Here is an 18,204-nt window from a genome sequence, read left to right on the forward strand (position 1 = left end):
TCAATCTTAATTATATTTAAGGTTTTAGGTTTTTGAAAATTGTATGAGTACTACGTGCATCGTCATTCGAATACAGTCTTGTAACGATTGTAGTTTCTGAAATCGGAACGAAAGAATGGTATTTCTGTGTGCCTGGAATCATTTTGGTATCCTTATAAAAACTTAAAACTTAAACTTAAAACCTTAAATATAATTAAGAATTATTCATGTACATGTAATAATTGTAGATATAGCAAGCAAATAAACAATTCATGGAAATATTAAAAATGGTGTTATAATTAAATATCCAAGTATCTCAAGAACAGCTACATTTAGAAGAATGGATATAATGAACAAATTTATTGCCTTTAATCTGTAGAATAATATTCTACTGTTTAAATGATTATCTTTCAACGACAACTTGAAATTTCGAATATCATCAATCTGTAGGTTTAATAAGAGCTTTAAAATAAAAATTATCAAAAAAAATCGAAATCCTGATTTTCTTTTAATTTAATTTTTTTGGTTCATTTAGGAATTATTGAGAAAAAATATGAATTTGTTTTTCAGTGTACATTTGATTTGATTCCCTACAACTTCTTCCTGGAGACCATTTATGTACGATGAACGGTTTCCGAATTACAACGAGAAGAACTAACTTTTTTAGCTGTAACTTCTTCATTTGTCGCAAGGCACGGATGGGATAGCCATCAATCTGTAGGTTTTATTAACAGCTTTAAAATAAAAATTATCAAAAAAAAAAAAAATAAAATCGCTGATTTTTTTTATTTCACTTTTTCGGATTATTTTGTAAATATTGAGAAAAAAGACCAAAAATTTTTTTCAGCGTAAATTTTTTTTAGAGTGCCCAATCGATTCCCTACAACTTCTTTCTGAACGACATTTTTGTACAATTAACGGTTTCCGAGTTACAACGATTTGAAAAAGGCAATCGGTTCAAAACTCCGTCGGTTCAAAACTTATGGTTTGCCATTCTGAAGCAATGTGCAAAGTTTCATCCAAATCGGAGAAGGTCGAGTCTGATAATCTGATAAGCATTTCTGGTATTGCTCTATATCAAAACTTACGTCTAGCAAATGTCTGGACTGGAGTTTTATTCTGGAAAATATAAATTCAAACTTGATGGTCGTTTAAAAATGAACAAAATATCTAAATTCGTCCCGAATTTCCGATTTAGCTTCTTGTCACTGCTCTAAAAGTGTGATGAATGGTTTGATTTAGCTTCTTGTCACTATTCTAAAAGTGAGTTGGCTAATTAAATGAAATTGGTCTTCAAGAACATGGATTCACCAAACTCAACTACGGCAAACGAGGTTTTTATGCAAGAGGATTGGCGTTCAACTCAGACTTTGTGTGGTCGAGTTACATCAATCACCCACGCTACATGCATACAATAAAAAATCTAATTTTTAAATTATTTATGCTCAGAGCGATTTTTTCAGTGAGTTCATAAATTCGCTATTCTTTACGTTTCGTCTTCGGCTCATCAGTGCAGAGCAGTTTAAATTGAACTGCTTAGTACAAACTTAAACAATTTAACCTAAGCCGTTAAGCAGACGTAAAGTTAACGCTATTTGCTAGACACTTTTTTATATTGCGCCGAGGCGCAATGTTTTGTTTGACGTCCCGAAAGGAACGAATAAGCGACTGAACTGGCCGACCACAGATTTTGGTTATTTGAGGGTTTGTCTAAAGCCATTTTTGTGGAGGTAAATTAGGCTAGGAGAAGTGGGTCTTGAAAATCAATTTCCATCTCCCATCATTTTTTGAAAAACAAGAGAGGGACAAGAATTACAAGGTCGTGGTATGGTTAATTCGAATGAAACGCAAAACTTTGAAATAATTTTCGAATATCTGATTTCTTTTGTTGGGAAATGCAAAGAAATAAGCGAAAATTTATCTTTATCTTGATTAAAACAGTAAATTGGTTACTTCTTCACGAGTACAGCATATTTCTAGCAACTAAGTGAGGGTCACAAAAATATTCACAAGAGGGATGAAGAATAAGTATTCTTAACGTTGATCTGAATTGACGTAGAAATAATACAACCAATGTACCTTTTTATATAAATTGAGAAAACTGTTGACTGGCGATGGAAATAAATTTTAGACATTTGTATTAACTGAATCATTATTCTATAGTACGAATGTAGTTATGATGATAGACAGCTTTTCGTTATGAAATAATCGTTATCAGATGGAAAATCTTGAGCGATTACATGTAAATTATGATGTCATAAGAATTTTTATAACGAGGAGGAAGTAACAAGTGTTTATAACTATAGAAGTCTAAAGTATTGTAGATCAGATGTGACGAGAAACGTTAATTCAAGCACGTTACAAGCACATACAGATTCCTTTTAGCCTTGCCTTCACGAAATATTTACGAGTAACGCCGATCAAGCTAGTCATTTGTATAAAACAGTAAATAATGCACAGTTTTTATGAAATCTGGGCAAATCCATTTAAATTCGAATGTCGGATTTTTTGTACTTTTAGATTTGGCTCAAATTTCGCATAAGCATCCATCATGACCAAAAGGGACAATTTTACCATTTTGACTTTAGAATTTTTGAAAATAAAAAATCAAAAAATCAATTCACTCAAAAGAAATATTTATGATTATGATTTTTTTATATGTTTTCGTTGATGACAATTGATGAATTTTGTTTTGCTGTGAGTCAAGCTGAAGAAATAATGGACAAAAAAATCAGTTGAAATATTTACGCCTAATGCTTTTCAATCCGATTTTACGGAAATACGCAAAATGTCCTACAAAATTACAATAAAATTTAGTTGAATGCTGCGTTTTTTTATATACATGGTTTTAAAATAAAATTTACTTCAAACTCGGATTTTTATGTTTTTCGGAGATGGGTTTGAGTTTATTCAAAGAAAAAACTTTACTAAAAAAATTTATATTAAGTTTTCATACAATGTTAAACAGTCAGATTTGTTCCAGCTTTCTTATTGTTTCATAATACTTAAAATCTTTCTCTATCATTATTTTTATAACTTTCAATCACTGCCAATGAGAAACAGATCGTAAGAAATGTAATTGCAGATATATGAAAATTTCTGAAAAAGACTCGCCTGAGGCAGAACTCGAATCCGCAGATTTCTCCTTATCGTAGAGATGCTCTACCAATTAAGCTACTCTGGTACATGTCGGAATACGTTCCGAAACGTTCACGAAACAACGTACATAATATTGTGCACGCTTCAATTGAAGCTCATCGTGTAACTCTTAAACCGGAAGGCAGAACCGAAAAATATTTATATGTTTTGTCTGGGATCATAGAACCTTTAATTTATTTAAATGCTTTGTCTTCTCTATCTGATACTTCCGGAACTAGCATCCAGCGACCGGTACAGCCGAAATCTGTTTGGCCATTAAGTAACATATCTTACAAAGTGCACTAGTTCTGTGCTCAATTCTGCGCCTTCTCTGACAAATTTATGTGAGTTTCATTTTAGAACTTTAGACCGATATTTCCTGTACTTTCGAAGTCGTGACCTAGGAATAACTGGCATAACTGAAGTGAGATTATTTGGTAATCTAATAGCAATATCTACAAACTAAGAATTTATAAAGAAAATTGCAGCGCTTTACGCTTTATTTATGAGAAACAGGGAGCTGATCATTTCGCAGAAAGCCATTTCGCCGAAAGTCGTTTCGACGAAAGGGTAATTTCGCCGAAAGGGTAGTTTCGAATACATAACACAATTTATTAGAAAACTGCATATATCCTGGATAATTACACTAATAAAATCAACAAGTTTTTTTTTGAGATTCCGTTCTGAGGATCAGAGCTAATAAAAGTTATTTTCATTGACTCAAAATAGACGAAAATGACGAGAAATTAATGTCACTCTCAGCTTCGCTTGCCAACTATAAGAACGAAATCCATGTCCAGTTAATGACATAAGCGGAACAGTAGTTTCAATATTGTGTTCTTTCTTTTGTCATTTGCGGTTATCAGTGAAAATCCCATAGTATGCAGTGTCAGTATTCAATCGAAAATGACAGAAAAAGATTTCACAATACTTTTACCTGTTGGTGCTCGAATTTGTGGTAGTTTTGGTTTCCAAAGAGGTTCTGGGATGTAACTACTTCTATTTGTCATATATTAGACACTTCTTATAGCTAAGTCACAGATTTTTAATACATCTATGAAAGAATGAGAATTGAAAATCAGCTGATGCTCCCTGCAGACGTTAGTTTTGTTTCGTATTGTCATAGAGGAAAGAGTGACGTTGACAATTGTACTCTCTCATTTTTACAAAGAGAAACGAAAATGCTTCGTCTCTCTTTGTTTGTTCTGGTGTCGGTTATTTACGAATGAGCCAGTAAAATATTGAAAATGAGGATGTTGGAATGGTTTCTTTCATTGAGAATGCGTGACAATTCCAAGCTCTGCTGAGGATCATGAATAAACCTACAAAGAATATTCAAGTTTTTCTGGATTATTTCAGAAGTACGGTCGTAGGTCAACAAAACGGGAGTCAATATAATAATTTGTCATTTGTCTTTCTTTCAAATCAATTCCAACTACGTTATTAAGACTAATTCGGCGAAATGATCCTTTTGGCGAAAAGACCCTTTCGGCGAAATGATATCCAACGAAACGGTTTTCAGTGAAATGGCTTTCGACGAAATGACTAGGATCTTCAGAAAACAACCTTGATTTCAAGATTTTGATACTCGGCCCCTCACATATAGGCTCGATCGTCGATTTTCACATTGATTGTATATCCTTTCTATATAAGCAAGGCAAAACATTTCAAGTGAGGTTCTGGTGCCGTAACACAAATTCAAAATTAATATAAATTTATGAAAAAAGAAGAATAAAAAGAGATGCTGAAAAACATTTTTTCGCAACATTGTAAAGAGCCTAAGGAAAATTATATTTGAAGTATGTTAAATTCGTTTTTTGTTACGTTTATTAATAATAGATTTTTAGATTTTTCAGTATTTTAACAGTTAGGGCCCAAATTAGGTTTGGGTTTAGTTTCAAGCAAAAAACGACGCTAGTGTCAGTGTCAATTGTTGTAAACCCAGTTATGTAACGATTCTGTATGGCTGCGAAGTCTGTTGAAACAGAAAGTTAAATTACACAAAACGAAAGTAATAGGGCTATTGTACCAAAAGTCATCTCATAAGTACATTTTACGGATTACTAGACTTTCAGTAAACAAAATGTGATAAAACCGAATACAACATCGGTATCGGCTCTAAGACGCAATACCGAAAATAAAAATAGTTAGTGCAATACTGCGGTTATAGCGGGATACCGTTGCCATACCCATACTTTGTAGATTATGAAAAAACAAAAATTTGACACACAATTCTAAGGTTTCTAGAAAACACAATAGATCCAAATATTCATACTCGTTTCGGATGCAATTGTAGCATACAATAACTGATTTAAATCTAAAATAGAATCGGAATCATAATCTGACCACGCTGCAATCCCTGATACCACGTTCACTTCGTAAATGAAAACAATCATTGCTCAAGCAGTGTAAATTTGCCTCGGATATTAAGATGATTGCCCAGCCACGCTATCAATTTAAACGAAAAAAATACTTTACGACACGCGACCATAACGAATCCGTATAGTCGCGTACCACATCCAGCGTGCCGATACTCATCATCGCCATCGCCGAGAAACCGACCGAGCGTCCCGGTGCCTACGGCTGACTCGAGACAAGCGCATGAATCGAATTCATAAACTAATGGTGAATGAGTAGTTGTAGTGCAATCCAAGGGTATGTATAGGTAGGCCTATGTATCATATATATATATATATATATATATATATATATATATATATATATATATATATATATATATATATATATATATATATATATATATATATATATATATATATATATATATATATATATATATATATATATATATATATATATATATATATATATATATATATATATCAAGCCAACGACAATCGGAAAATAAAAAATCGGAACAATCTCCTGCAAAACCTTCGCCTGTCCTTCAAGAAATAAATTCATCAGTCGCTTAAAATTTCTACGTTTATTAAGTGTCAGGACAAAATATTTGCAATTAAATTATCGTGATTTGCAATTAAATTATCGAGCCGATTAGAAAAGTCTAGCCTTGTGTTACATTTTGTACATAAATTATGCTCTATAGAGCTGGTTATACGGTTGACAAGTGCTCATAAGAAGTTTTATACTGAGTCATTTTCGTTGTTGGTTGTTCCACAGCTTTACCGGTCAAGACCCCTTGCATAAGATGGTCTGGGGAACGAAGACGCATTAAAATTCTCGGAACATGACGATAGTCTCGATAGTCTGGGACATGACTCCGCCTATGAGAAGCTAATATGGTATGCATAAAAAAATGTGAACGAGTCGCATATTTTATAAATTGGATTTTGCATCAATGTTCTTAATTACTTGTAATGATGACACTCTTTCCAGTTTCACATTTTGTAAGCCATGCCGACACATACGCTGATGCACCGGAACATTTCTAGCTCATGATAGTGCATAATTTATGTTTCATAAAATTCCATTCTTCTTACGCCAAAAGCACGTAATTGGTAACTAACCTACAAGACTGAGAGTAACAAAATATGCATAGATCAGGTATGGGATTTAACATTGCTCCGTTCATTCACGTAAAATTTTAGACGTCAAGCGGTCGATGCTCGTGTGTTTGCATTAAAGACTACTGGAAAACAAATTGCAACAGACAAAACTGATCATCAGATATTCATTGCGAGTCGATCATTTTTGAAACAGTCAGTGAATAAATAAACACATATTAGCTATTTAAATTTGATCAGTATTTAACGCGGAAAGCAGATTGGAAAAAAGACATGTTAATGCCACTATGTAATGAAGACCGCAAAAATATTACCGCAGAGACGGGGCTCGAACCCGTATCAAGCTCCTAACCGGAGAAATTTTTTCACCAATTAACTTACACTGCAAATAAAAACATATAGAGAGACAGCCCAATTGACTAGAAGAACCAAGCATGCTTCGCTTTACTTGGCCACCAAACTCAACAGAAATTAAACACACACCGCGTCACAGAACACAGTATATTGAAGATAAATCAAACCTTCGATTGACCTTCAACGATTTGTTTTTTAGTCTTGTTAAGACGTAGAGCCGTCTTGAGCTAGTTAATAATTTGATCAGTATCTAACGGAGAAAACAGATTGAAAAATTACACTGCATATGGAAACACATGAAGATACAGCCCAATTGACTAGAAGAGCCAAAATGCTTCGCTTAACTTGGCCACAACAGCATTCAATTTCAGCCCTGTTTCTATGGAAACACAGCCAGCAGAGAGCAAACACACAACGTCACAAGTCTATTCTGCTTTGCCTAAAACTAAAAAACAAATACAAAGTTGGTCTGCTCATCAAATCCTGAACAACATTTGCGCCATCTTTTTTAGACACTTCCATCCATTCTTCCTTCATATTCTGTTTACCGGTTCGGTTAGGCTCCTTGAATATATGCAATCCGGCCCACATCGAAAGGTTCGGATTGCGCCTTTGAAGTAAGCCGTCGCCTTTCTTGCGTTCACGGGATTGCATTTCTTAGCTCTTCTTCCGTTGCCAGCTCGCCGGTAGGTCGTCGTTCTTGCTTGGAAGCCATCTCGATAGCCACTAGACAGATTGTGAATAAATTTTAAACATAACATTCTAAACCAGTTTTACCCAAAATTTTATAAACTGTTACTTGTGTAATAAAATGTTATAGACAAAAAATTATTGTTTACGCATCAAATTTTGAGAACAAAGCAAACTCTGAAAATCGATCTTATCTCAATATAAATAGTTTCAACATGTCGTGCACAGAAAATTCTTCTCAATCGACCATCAGCACAGATTCTTATCCGAGCCTGTACAAATCCATAGACAACAGAACATCCACCAGCTTATCGTCGGCGGTTTCAATTTCTACCGGATCGAAAGAACCGTCTTTTATAGATGCGTCGAACGTTCCGAATCTTCACAGTCGGATCGCTTCCTATGGCTCTTTTAGTTCACAACAGAAATGGGATCGGGAAGCTCTGTCAACAAGTCGTCCTTACGAGCTGCGGCAGTTCGATAGTCCATTCAAACCGTTACCAGTCTATTTTAGTCAATTGGGTGGACTTGGCGTCTCGTCGCGGAAGACATGTCAACCAAGGAAGAGCGATCCGTTCCAAAAACGAACGCACGTGGATGAGATTTTCCACAAGCGAGTTACAGATGCGAACATGTATTCTATCACAGAACTACCTCCGAAGAATAGCACAGAATTGGATTGCACAAAATCAAAGTCAGTACCAACGGTATCGGAAATTGTGTCCAAGGTGGTGCTAGCGGATAATATTGATTCTGAGTCAAGCACTACATCGGAAAACAGTGAACAATCCTCGGAACTCAGTTGGCATGCATTCATGCAGAAACCGACTAGAAATAAAATGCTAGAAGAGTGCAGACGAACGTTTTTTCGAGCTAGAAAAGAACTTTTCAAAATGCGTCAGTGTGATGATTATGTAAAAGAAAAAAATCAGAAGCCGGTTGAGGTAGAATCATGGGAAATTTCTTCGGAAAGTACAACATCGGAGGATGAATCAGTGCATCAGGAAATAGTAGTCGAAGCTGTCGAGAATGTAGACGACTATAAATCAACGGAAATATTACGTGTAGAAGATAAAGAGCGCGTTCAGGAACACCATCAGGAGCACCTGGATCAAATTCGTCATCATCTATGGAGAGGATTTGCAGAGTCGGACGAAGTAAAGTTGAAAGCTCAAATCGAAAAGGAAACATGTCCACCTCCGTTGGATGAAGAAGAGGTAATGAAAAATACACCAGAGCAAGATTACCTCAACAGACGGAAGCAAAGGTACCGGGAAGAATTAGCAACACGTCTTCGAGAGATTAATGAGTCACAAAAACGAATACCAAATAACCTTCCAGAAACCGCAGTTCAATTCGAAAAGTATACGGATAAAATTATGTCCTCTCGTCGAGAGCTAAGGGATGAAGCAATTATGGTGGATGATCATTACAGAAAGGTTGGACTTGAGATAGAGATACCGGAGAAGGATTTAAAGCTAAGAAAGTTCCGAGCGGCTGATCATAAAAGTGATACATCTGACTGTGGAGATGATGAGAATTTCGGTTCTGATGTACTGGACGAACCAGTTGTACATACCTGTATGACGAGATCCGAATGGGCTCGTTGGATGGGTACATGCACAAAGCTAGAACAATTAAGATTACCAAAAGTAAAAATCCCTAGGCTCCCACGGATAGTACACGAATCGAGTGAAAGTCCCATTAAGCTGTACATCAGAGGGCGTTCAACAGAAGCAGAGTCTGAACGATATAGTCAAGAGTCGTCGCAATCGATAGCCGCTACTACTAAAGAAAGCAAGCAACCAAATTCACTCAAATGGAGTTTAAGAGATTACATATACGATCAACCGAGAGAACGTAAAATATCAACGTTCATTCCTTATCAACCACCGATTCGACCATTTCCCGAGATGGCTCAGGACAGATTTAAGCTACAGCAGGCAAAACGAAAAAAATTACGTGACACTAGAAAGAGTCACATGAATTGGATAGATGAAATTGTCAAAGAAATTTGTGAATTGAAATATTGAGTATTAGATGTTCCTGGATCATTGAGTTCTTCAAATCATTTTTTTCTGAGCCCATAGGATTGACAATGTGTCTTTTGGAATTCTGCAATTATAGTGAACTGAACAATGTCCTTCAATTGTTAGTTGATAAAGGTGCTGCAAAAATCATCCGTTATGAATAACGACTGTAAACCTTCAATATGCTTTCCAAATCTGAAGGAAATAGCAAATTTATATGAGAGTATTTTATTTTGCTCATCTAATTTTGTTTTGGAAGCAAAACTGTCCAGAAGTAGTACTCAAATCCGCATTCTTTTGATTTTGTCGAATGTGTTTTCCTGTTTCGCCACTCTGGACTGTAGTGAAACAGTGAAATTTAGGTCAAGGTTACAAGTTTAACATAACGTACTGGATTTGAACGCGTTCAATGTACGTTGTTTCAAATTTGGTGCTGCTCTGAAACTGAGTCCATTACAGTTCAGGGCGGCGAAAATGGAAACGTGTATGCATAAGAATGCAGATTTGAGACCTGTCCCTGGACGATTTTCGTTTTATTTTCCGTATGTTTTTCGCGTAGGCACTGCATGATATCAAAAGTGTAATGTGTTAAATTGTTAAACTGAAAAATGTTATCAAATATCGAAACTTGATTAGCATAGGTATTTATAGAATTTCTATAAATGAATCATGAATCGAAATTATAAAAATGGACACATTTCAGTTGGAACATTTGGAAAAAATGTAATTGTGAAAAAATGCGCTTAACAGAAACTTTATGTTTGCTTAGAGGTTTATGAGCTGTTAGATGGCATGACAGATCAACATAAACTGCCCTGATGGCTTTATGGATCTGATGGTCAATAATGGATAAATGGTCAATAAACGTCAAAAAGAGAAAAAAAAACTGTCCCGCACTGACGAAACGTAACGAAAATTAAAACATCTACAGATAATTTACTAATCTTGGACATTGATTTGACAAATCCGAAAAAGTCTTCATGTTTTAGTACAAAAACCATTTTTAATTCACATAGTAACGTAATAATGTCTTTCTCATAATAATTAATATGAGAAATTGATAGAAATTCAATTCTGTGATCACTACATCCGGTTTTTCCGAAATTGGATTCCGGGAAGGGAGCAGAAAAAATGTTCATGTACATCAACGAATATAACTTATGTTTTGGAAAGTTTTAAATAATTTACGTTTTTCGCACCGTCATTACAAACGAAGGTTTGAAATTTCCAACACTCATTATCCTATAATTCTAGAACCGTTCCTCAAATTGGAATAGTTTTGAAGTGCAGTTTTGAAGAGTTTTTACGTTCTGTGTATCGTCACTTCAACCGACGGTTTCTAATTTTCAACACTCACCTTGTAATATCGGAATCTGAAGTTGGATCCGGATAATATTTAATGAAAATTGCAACATCGAAACATCGATGTGAGTTCCATTTTGGAATATTGACCGTTACATTCGTACACGGAAACAGTATAACAAAAGTCTATTCGTCAACTAACCAAACCTACAGAGTGGAAAGTCTCGAAAAGTATTAACGTTATTCGCATTGTCCCATTATACGGTGGTTTGAAATTTTGATCATTCACTATCCAATAACTCCGGAGCCGGAAGTTGGATTCAGATGAAATTTGACAGTGATCTTCGTTGTTAAAATTTTCAAAGGAATGTGCGCATAGAAGCAATTCCAGAAATTATAATTTTTTTTATTTAGGAAACTTTTTAAACTGTCATTTAGGTCCGTTGAATGTTATAAATACAATTCACTTATACTATTTAGTACACAAATAATATCTTAGAAGTATTTTATCACTGTTTTGGCTCGTTCTTGGTCATCCCCGAGGGCTTCCCGCAAGTTGGGTGGCAGTCCTATTTTTGCATGCTTTTCCGTCAGTGCTGCGTAGTCTACAATCACGATTTTAACGGATAATATGCTATTGCACAGTAGGTATCGTAGTGCCTCGGTTCTATCCAACAGGTAATGTGTGAAAAGTGTATGTCCTATACGTAGTCTTGCCAATTTTACGCTTTCTTGTGTGTTTGTTCCAACTGCTTCCGTAAAAGGTGAAATGGTATTTTTGACTTCGCGAAGTTTGTTGCGTGTTTCTTGATTCCAACAATGCTGCCACCTACTCAGTATTTCATTTTGTATTAGCGCTTTAAATTCATTTAGGTCGATTTGCCTATTATTTATGATTTGTGATTTTAGGGCCTGCTTCGCCTCTCGGTCCGCTTTTTCATTTCCGCTAATACCATGGCTTGGTACCCAGTAGACGATCACTTCTGTACCTTTTCTTCTAGCTTCAGTATACGATGCTTAGAATTTGTCAAAACTGATTTTTTAAAAACGAGTCCAGGAGGGCCGAGTGTCATATACTATTTGACTCAGTTCATCACACACAAAATGAGGGGTTCTCTCTTACTATTTAAAGTATTTAACTGTGTAATGTCAATCGTTTCATTCAAATTTCTGCATTTAATATGTACAACGCTACAGCTATCGAAGCATTTATCAGTAGGCATCCAAACAAACCGATTCCGGCTATCCTGGCTCCCGATTTTTAATTAACGGTGGGAGATAGTAGTCATATACTCAAAAAAGGATTTCACTTACTTTCCTCAGAGATGGCAGAACCGATATTCCTAATCTTAAGTTCAGATCTTATGCTCCTACCAAGTATATTCTTCGGATTCAATAAAAATTACCACCGTCGTTCAAGTAGGATGTCAAAATCGTATAAAATCATCAGAATTTGAATTATTGTACGTCATGTTAGTTGATGGCCATACGAACCGACTTCGATTATACCGCTTCTCAGGTTTCGGTGCCGAAAGTATCTATAATAGTGAAACTCACTTCGTTTTCTCATGGATGGCCTAACCGATCAGAGAACTGTTTGATTCTGCAGGTTGTACTAGGTAATGAACAAAGGATCTCTATGGTTTCGTTCAAGAATCGAAGAGAAACATTTTGAATTTAGTTATTGATGAAAACTAGTCATATGAACAGTAAAGTACGATTCCAAGGACTAAAAGCGATAATTTGGCTCATAGTAACTTTGCTTCTAGAAGTAGCCGTAATCGAACCAATTAGGCATGATATTCAAAGAACTTCAAACTTAAGATTTCAATAACGTTTTTATTGAATTGCACCGTTAATACCGTCGTTAATTGTGTATTGCATTTGCAGTACCCAGTGCACAAGTTTATGATGTCTTTTTTGTCAGCAGATGGCGCTTGAGGTCCATTTCGGTATATTTCGAGCCTGAACGAGCAATTTTCCGTTGGTTAAACTTCCCTTTTTAAAGCGGGGTTGTACTCCCCTTTTTAAAGCATTATATTACATCCGCCATCCATACTTCAAACTAGAAACGTACTTTTATTTCCGGGCCAACCAACCATTGCCGACTACCATCTTGAGGCAGGATTCCCCAGAATAGATCACCGTTACCCCAATGCGACATCACCACAGTAGTTGAAATTATACAAGTTTTAAGTAAATAGTTATTTAAAATTAGAAAATACCCTCGGCATCTCAGAGCTTAATCAGTGTACCTTTGAACTTGTATTATTATATTTAAAAAAAAAACTACTTTTATTTCGTGTTGAGCATGCCAATTTTCAAACCAAGTAAAGAGTATTTACGACATTCGATGATTTTCTTGTATCATCAAAAGAAAAAAGCATCGGAAAATCGTCCAACCCTTGAAGGCGCAAACTTTCTCCAACCGTCAAAACCGTGTGAGCGCCGATTTTAACGTTTCAAAACAGGCGATTTTTACATTATAAACATAATCGCGAAAATCGATCGGAAAGGTTTGAACGAGACGAACTACAATGATTATTTGACGAAACTGATACAAAAACTGGTGTTGATCTGGTTTGTTTAGTGTAGTGTGTGTTCATAGTTAAGCGTCAGCAATCATCCACAATTGGACTATTGTAGCTCTAGTAGATTAGGAGTTAGCTACGTGAAATCATGCCAATATGGCGCAGAACGAAAACGCCAATAAATTGTGTGATCAATCATATCGTCTTCACTCTCGGTTTCTTCATTTCGGATAAAAAACCTGAAGCATTGGACATTATGCACCGCAATAGCCACTTCCAAAATTGACTCTTTTGCCGTTTTCAAATGCTGATGTAAGCATATACTATGGCCATTCACGAAAAAAAATTATTTTGCAGCTTAAAGTATCGCTCGAATGGATCAACTAAATGGGGTAAGTGGTAAGAAGCAATTAAACAATCCCTGTCTATCGGCGGTTGGTAACGTGTTTAACTTGAGCAGAAAGGGCACACAAACGTACATTTCAATAATTTCTCCACCAACTTGGTCCAGTTCAATCTCGGTCTCAAACAGCGTCGGCGCAACGGGAAACAAACAAACCATAACAGCAGAGTCCGTAGTAGCATGGTTTGATGTGGTTCCGAGAAGGCACATTATTTTGGAATTAATTGTTTCGGGAAAGACCTCGATCTGGAACCCTAAGCAGTGGAAGCACGCTGTATTGCTGGTTTATGTAGACCGGCATAATTTTGCTTCGTTTCGTCACGCTACAAGTACGGAACTCAATGGGGAGTAGGGGTACGAATCATATAACGGATCTGTTGGTTTCATGTTTTGGTTAGATAATTTTAGAAATTTTACACACAATCAGCCACTTTTCTTCTACGATTATTCAGAACCAATCCGTTGCAATCCACCAATGAGCACAACCACAACACTTTTGGCGTCATAATTGTCGGCACACTTTCGGCAGTCGGAAAGGGGTGCTCAATGATGATGAATAAATTATACATTTTATTACTTACTTTAGATTTCGACTTGTAGATAATCCTTCGACGCCGCCGACGGTGGTATGCTGTCTTGACCTATAACACAATATATCCGTTTGTTACACTGGCCGAATGTATAGCGTATGAAATTGAAACACTTAAGTGAGCCTGTATGGCATCAAAACTAAGCACTTGTGATTCCAATGAACATTCACTTTTAACTCTTTGCTTCACTTAAAACATTCTTCACCAGAACAATATCTTTTGTAGCGATAGGAATAAAGATCAAGCCGGATTTTTTTTTATATCAGCGGGATTAATTGCCTTGGATCGAATGAACTAATCAGAGCTCGTTTTCCAGTGATAAAACAACACAACTGGTTTAATATAGCACTAGACACCGGCTATCCACGTGCCGATGGGTGATTCCATTGACAACCAAACAACGAACATACGCAATTCGGTGCTCGAGCTCGAAACCTGTGGAGAGGAAAAGTGAAATAATTATTTATGATTAGTCATGAAATGCTGAGTACTGTACAGACAATTATTAACCAGGAGCTCAATCTATACGACTGCGATCAGCCGAAGGGGTTGTTTGTATACATCCAGCACTAACAACAATCATTGAAGGAACGGAATTCCAGTGAACCGGCTCGATCGGTAGCGGTGCAACGATTAAATACTGTTTCCGCAGTAGAGGAAATGAGCCGCTAGAAGCTAGAAAAAAACTAGCTAATGTGCTTATGAATTCAGTAACCGGCTGTGGCGACGAACTTGACACTCTATTGATTGCGATCTGCTATAAATTAAAATGTTTGTGCTCTGCTGTCATAGGCTAGGCCTCTGTTTATACCCCTGTGCAAACGATGAATGGTGGGAATCGTTGGAAACTGATTATAGGTAATTTGCTCTATGTCTGTTTGAGTTTCAACAAACATCTAAGGCTGATGTTCCCAAAAGCATTATTATTGGTCAAATTGAAGGAAATTCCATGACTTCCATGATTTCTATTCATTGTAGAATTATAGAATATTTATATTAGTTACTTTTCTTTGCTAACTAATGTAACTTAGCATTGAATCAGTTAACCAGTTAAACGTAATCATACAAAAACCGATGATGCATCACGATCTGGTCGTTCAAACAAGGTTGTTTTTCCAAAGATTGTTTCAAAATATAAAAAAAAAAAACTTTGGAACAGACCGGGGATTTTTTGACAGACGTGTTAAAATGGAATCAATAACAAATTAGGATCGGAGGAACACTTTTTGCGGTAGCGGATATCGGATCGGGGTAAAATTTGACTGATCTTTGGGAAATCAATGTGAGTTCCATTGCGAAGTCTTTTAACTATTACTTCTGGTACTTCTAGTACCTGAACAGGAAGCCGGTGTAGGCTAAATAAGTTTGTTTGGCCCTCAACTAACAAGGCAAACAAACTGAATTTATTTTAAGACCAATTTTAAAGATTTTGACGGTCTGAAGTTTTCAATACTCGTTAGTCTGCAATTCCAGAACCGGAGCTCAGAATCGGATAAAATTGAATTGCAGTCAGCAGGAATATATGACCTTTAATTTGAAACCAAGTTTTCGTAAATCGGTTTAACTTTGTAAGAGAATTCAATATAAGCACTTCTAGTGCTTTCAGAAGATCAGACATCAGTATAGTAGAGGTGGGTTTGTTTGGCCCTCAACTAATAAGTTCTGCAAAGTAGAAAAATTTGCTGACCAGATTTAAGAAATTCGTTCCTATTACATTGTATTTCTGGAACCGGTAATTTTATCCGGATAAAATTTAAAGATAATTTTTTAGTCGCAGGACCGTTCGTTAGAATCAGATTTTGTAGAAATAGTTTCAGCCATGTTTGATAAAAAGAAATGACATTGTTTTCATTTTTTACACTCTGTAATTCCAGAGTCGAAAGTTTGATCCGGAAATATGAAAAACCTAACAAAAGTAAATGATCCAGTTGAGTTTTCTGGTAGAATTTTATTTGACTCGACATTTTAATCGCATTCTTTTGGTCATCAAGGGCAAATTAAAATTTGTATCATCAGTTCAACATATTGACTCTAGCCTTACTTTTGAGAAGATCCTAAGCATACATTTTTTGAAAGTAAAAAACAATATCTATGAAACGGTTAGTCTGATTGATTAAGTGTCTGTGACAATGTTGGAGAATTATGCGTTCAAAATGGAGAAATCAAGATAGAGAAAAAGTTACATTCTTTCGAAATATGACAGATTTTTGGAATTTTTTGATATATTGTTTATTACTGTTCTTGGACCTAATTCAATGCAAGTTTTAAGACCCAATTTTATGATTATATAAACCATTGCCGAAAATACTAAATCAATTGGACTAACCGATTCTAAGATATATTTTTAAAGAAATTTTTTTGCTGAGGCGCTTCTCAAAAGTAAAACTATAGTGAAAATGGCAAACCGATGATGAAAATTGTCCGTTTCGGCCATGATTAATGATTCATTGGATTCTGAAATTGAAAACGTCACTTGACCTTTTGTTTTAACACATTTCGCACCCGATTCATAGGTGTACTGGAAAATTGCATGACTAGCGCCACGATCCTACTTCTACAATGAATCTTTCCAAAATGTGCTATAAAAACCTATTTTAAATATTATCATTTTTTATGACGTAACGGCACTTACTTTTTCAATATGTCCCATATTAATAATACTTAGATGTTTCATGTGACTACCTGAAATCATATTATTGTGTAATGATAAATTCTATATTTCATTATCAATCTTTAGTTAAAAAATGTTACCAGCTGTTTACTAGAGTGACTGGTGTTACCATACTGCAACGTTTACGAAACTCAGATTTTTGCCACCCATCAAAATGCAATAACAGTACTTGAATGAGACTTCAGGTAAAATATTTTAGCCTATTCAAAATTGATTAAGCTATTCAAAATTCAGATACGATGTTAGAGACAATTAAGTTTTCTTTATATTCAGCATAGAGCTTTCGACATTCGTGAAATAAGTAGGAAAGAATAAGTATTTGTGACTAAAACAATACCTTGTTCGCTTGTCTAAGTATTCAATGTTACGTCTGAAATGAAATTCTGATTATTTGACAGTATACCGGCGTATGTATAAATTCGTGTTCGAGCAAAAAACAGATTAGGGACATGCAAAGTAAGCATATCCCGAAGCCACAAAACTGATAATATCCACTCCAATTCCCGCGAGAAAATGCTATCGATAAACCCGGTAATTTATGTTTCCGTCCCACGCGAATGACATTGCACAGTTTGCTTAGTGCGTTGGTACAGAACGGATTGTGGAAGGACGCGTGATTAACCCGGATTTTGAATGCCCAAAATGTTCTGTCATAGCTCTAAATTCATTGAATTTCAACCATTTTCATCCGAATCCGGCAAAACGATCCGGACGCCCCGCCTGCATAATTGCTTCCCGATGGCAAATGCACCCTGCTGCGTCCGGGTATAGTTTTAATGGTTTTTATTGTTATGACATTTCCTCTGCTGGGTTGTTGGTGGTACTTTACCGTTGCAACTACGACGAAGCCATGCAAAGCACGCGACTTCGTCGGTGATCGCAAAAGACATTTGAACAAACTCCATGCACTGGAAATGATGATTCAAGGCATTAGGGATTTGGTGATCCGTAGAATGGGATGAAAGTGGAAAAGTGTTTGTATATTGGAAAAGGGTAAGGATTTTTTTCTCATTCAGGAACCCATTAATCAT

The 18,204-nt window shown here is 35.8% G+C and overlaps 1 protein-coding gene across 3 annotated transcripts in view; it reads right to left on the reverse strand.

Annotated features, from left to right (window-relative positions):
• Window positions 1-18,204, reverse strand: part of LOC131437736 (protein unzipped) — a 168,171-nt gene that overhangs the window by 61,951 nt on the left and 88,016 nt on the right. For 2 of the 3 annotated variants that reach the window (XM_058607273.1, XM_058607274.1), the window contains one exon: window positions 14,494-14,937. The gene's annotated coding sequence lies outside the window, so the exon portion shown is untranslated. Of the gene's footprint in view, window positions 1-14,493; window positions 14,938-15,002; window positions 15,111-18,204 lie in introns of those variants that run through there. The other variant, XM_058607275.1, reaches the window with a different exon arrangement.

The sequence above is a fragment of the Malaya genurostris genome, chromosome 3 (assembly GCF_030247185.1).
Source record: "Malaya genurostris strain Urasoe2022 chromosome 3, Malgen_1.1, whole genome shotgun sequence".
NCBI classification, from domain to species: domain Eukaryota; kingdom Metazoa; phylum Arthropoda; class Insecta; order Diptera; family Culicidae; genus Malaya; species Malaya genurostris.